This window comes from Hyla sarda, chromosome 10 (assembly GCF_029499605.1).
Source record: "Hyla sarda isolate aHylSar1 chromosome 10, aHylSar1.hap1, whole genome shotgun sequence".
Classification (NCBI taxonomy): domain Eukaryota; kingdom Metazoa; phylum Chordata; class Amphibia; order Anura; family Hylidae; genus Hyla; species Hyla sarda.
The window spans coordinates 51,890,503-51,894,478 of NC_079198.1; the positions used below are offsets into that span (position 1 = coordinate 51,890,503).

General features: G+C 47.0%; 1 non-coding gene across 1 annotated transcript; it reads right to left on the reverse strand.

Annotated features, from left to right (window-relative positions):
- Window positions 1–457: 457 nt before the first annotated feature.
- LOC130294754 (U2 spliceosomal RNA) lies at window positions 458–651 on the reverse strand. The gene has a single exon (XR_008848622.1). It is a non-coding gene; the product is annotated as a U2 spliceosomal RNA (small nuclear RNA).
- Window positions 652–3,976: the final 3,325 nt, after the last annotated feature.

The window sequence follows — 3,976 nt, forward strand, 5'->3', positions numbered from 1 at the left end:
CCAATGCCCCTGGCTTCAACCTAGGCGTTAGCCAAAGTATCAGCCGAGGAGCTGTATACTGATGGCATCTTGACCGAAGCCAAGATGTCCAGGGGTTGCAGGGAGGTGAGGAACCAAAAGGCCACACACACCTCCCCTAGACCACTAGGAGGGACACCCAGAAGGGCTACCGCATCCTAACAATCCTGTGTACAAAGAAAAAAAAACATACGTGGCACAGTGACATACAAAAAAAAAAGTGAATGAGTGCAGATATACTGCCCGGTCATCCGGCCGGATCTATAAAAATTTCCCTGATCCTAGCCAGAAGGCCGGGATACCAAGGGTGAGTGCCAAAGGTGAAGAGTATGGTGCAGTGCGTTCACTCAGTGAGTTATAACACCCAGTGAGTTTCGGCACCTCAGGATCACCACTCCCCGTGGCACAGAAGTACCTCGGCTCTACACCCCTCTACCTCATGGCGAGACCCGGAGGAAACCGGTTATATCAGGACAGCTGTCAAGCTGATTCCTCAGAACCAGCCCCGGAACACCTGCCCCCTCCATGCAGCACCCATCCCCATCAGCCCCACACAGGCTTGCCTGTCCACTGGCATGAAACTGATAAGAACAGATACTACACTTGATCTTAGCCAAAAGGCCGAGAAGCGAAAGGCAGGTGTGGTATAGAAAAGCTCTCTGCTCATCTGCAGCTGAGAGCTATAGTAAATGTGACAGGATAAGATGGCAGTTTAGAATGTGCTCTATTAGGCACAGTTGGGGGAGATTTATCAAAACCTGTCCAGAGAGAAAGTTGCTGAGTTGCCCATAGCAACCAATCAGATCGCTTCTTTCCTTTTTCAGTGGCCTTTTCAAAAATGAAAGAAGCGATCTGATTGGTTGCTATGGGCAACTCAGCAACTTTTCCTCTGGACGGGTTTTAATAAATCTCCCCCAGTGACTATATATTACTTCACCACACATCTTTTCTCAGGAATGGTGAAAGACAGATAACCCCTTTAACCCCTTCCCGCTATAGGACGTATGCATACGTTCCAGCAACCGACAACTTCGCACTATGGGACGTATGCATACGTCATAACGATCTCCGGCACTGCCACGGGCAGCGCCGGAGATCGGTGTCGGGACCCAGCTGTCAATCACAGCCGGAGTCCCGCCGCAGCTGCTGGAGCCGCGATGGCATCGGTCCCGGCAGCATTAACTCCGTAGATGCCGTGATCAATTCTGATCATGGCATCTATGGTGTTGACAGGGGGAGTGCTCTCCCCCTGTTCACCAACGGCGGCGCGGTGATACGATCGCGGGTCGTCGTTGGTTGCTATGGCAGCAGGAGGCCAGATCATGACCTCCTGTCTGCCTGCTACGGAAGTCTGTGAGATCCAGCCACAGGCTGGATCGCACAGGCTGTGCTGTGTGCAGCTGATCGGGTCATACTGTGCTGCAGTACAAATGTATTGCAGCATAGTATAAACTGTAAAAGTGTAAAAAATAAAAAAAAAAGTTATTCAATAAAAGTATGAAGTGTAAAAAATTTCTCAATAAAAGCACTGTATTATCACCAAAAAAGGTCACAAACACAAATCATATACATAATTGGTAATGTAAATTATCCTGCACGGTGAATGCCGTACAAATAGCAGAATAAAAAAGATCAAAGGGTAGCACGTATTGCAAGAATGATATCAATAAAAAGTACAGCTCATCCCGCAAAAAATAAGCGTTACAGCTGTTGGAAAATGAATGGCAGAAAAATAATTTTGCTCAGAAAAGTAAAAAGAACATAGAAAGCTATATAAAATGGGTATGGCCATAATCGTACTGACCCACAGAATAAATATAACATCACTTTTACCGCACATTGTACACCATAAAAATTAAAATTTAAAAAAACGCCACAAATTTTCCAGTTTTTCACAATATTTTGGAGTTTTTCACAAAAAATGTTGCATGTGTCAACAAAAATGCACCACTTATATAAAGTACAATATGTGACGAAAAAACTATCTCAGAATCGCTCTGCTCAGAAAAAGCGTTCTAAAGTTATTACCATTTAGCCCCTTAAGGACCCATGACATACTGGTACGTCATGAGTCCGCTAGCGGGTCGGGCTTGGCCGGGCCGGGCCCTGTGGCTAATGATCACGGTGCAGTGCGCTATTAACCCTTTAGACGTGGCGTTGAAAGTTGAACGTCGCATCTAAAGTGAAAGTAAACTAATGCCGGTTAGCTCAGGGAGCTGTTCGGGATGAAATGAAATTGTGGCATCCCTAACAGCTTACAGGACAGCCAGAGGGTCATTACCTGCCTCCATGCTGTCCAATCGCCAAATAACTGCTCAGTGCCTGAGATCCAGGCATGAGCAGTCAAGCGGCAGAATCATTGATCAATGGTTTCCTATGAGAAACCATTGAACAATGTAAAAGATCAGTGGGGGACATGTATCAAAGAATTTACACAGTTTTTGCGTGTAAATTCTTGCGCAAAATTTTGCGCAAGCTGTTTTTTGCGTATTTTTTTGCATATATTCTGATAGAGCCTTTCCTCCTGATGTCGCGATATGGCGTAGCTTGGAGTGACATCTATAGTAGGCATGGATTTATTAACTGCGTACTTTTCTTTTACACCTCTAAATTTTCCGCAAGTACCTTTTTTTGAACGCAAATATAAGCCGTCTTGGACTGCACTTAGCGAGATGCTCTAAATCATCCATTTCATTTTTCAGAGCGGATTGCGGAGATTACTCTGCTTCTGCCGCTAGTCAAATTATCTCTGTGATACTTAAAATCATTCCATGTACCTTTTAATAACAATGTAATGATTATGGACACTTGTGATCACCCGGCTGCGGGACTTTAAAGGACTGCTACTCCCATCATGGACAGACTCTGCCCATGATGGGAGTTGTAGTCCAGGGGCAGAGGGGCAGATCGCAGCAGATCACTCTGCAGGGACCCGCTGCGATCCGCATTTATTAATTTAAAAAGTTGGCGGTACATGCGGCTCCTGTATACACTGTCATTATTCATAATCCCCGCCGCCGGGATACAGGAGCTCTGATTGGTCAATAGCTATCCATCAATCTGAGCTCGCCTCTCCTGGTGTGGATTATGAATTATAAGAACTGTATATAGGAGCTGGCTGGCAGCGCAGTGTAGCCACATGTACCTCTGGTTTGTATAGTTAATAAATGCGGATCGCAGCAGGTCTCTGGAGAATGATCTGCTGCGATCTGCCCCTCTGCCCTTGGACTACTACACCTATCATGAGTCTGTCCCATGATGGGAGTAGTTGTAGTACTGCAGCGCTGCTGAGGGATGGCACTTGCACATCCCCCGGCTGCCGGACTTTTAGGACTACTACTCCCATCATGGACATACTCTGTCCATGATGGGAGTTGTAGTCCAGGGGCTGAGGTGCAGATCGCATCGGCTCATTCTGCAGAGACCCGCTGCGATCCGCATTTAAGTTAGGAAGCCGGGCGGTACATGCATCTACACTGCGCACCCCACCGGCTTCTATATACAGCTGTCATAATTCATAATCCCCGCCGGGAGACGGGAGCTCTGATTGGTCAATAGCTATTCTCCAATCAGAGCTCCCGTGTTCCAGCGGCGGGGATTATGAATTATCACAGTGTATATAGAAGCCGCATTCTCTGGAGATCCGCTGCGATCCGCATTTATTAACTATACAAAGCGGCGGTACATGCGTCTACATGGTGGCTTCTATATATACTGTCATAATTCATAATCACCACCGCCGGGAGAGGGGTGCTCTGATTGGTCAATAGTTGTTCTCCAATCAGAGCTCCCGTGTTCCGGCGGATCGCAGCGGATCTCCAGAGACTGATCTGCTGCGATCCGCATTTAACAAGCCGGGCAGTACATGCGTCTACATCGCGCTGCCCGCAGCTTCTATATGCACTGTAATAATTCATAATGCCCGCCGGGAGAGGAGAGCTCTGATTGGAGAATACAT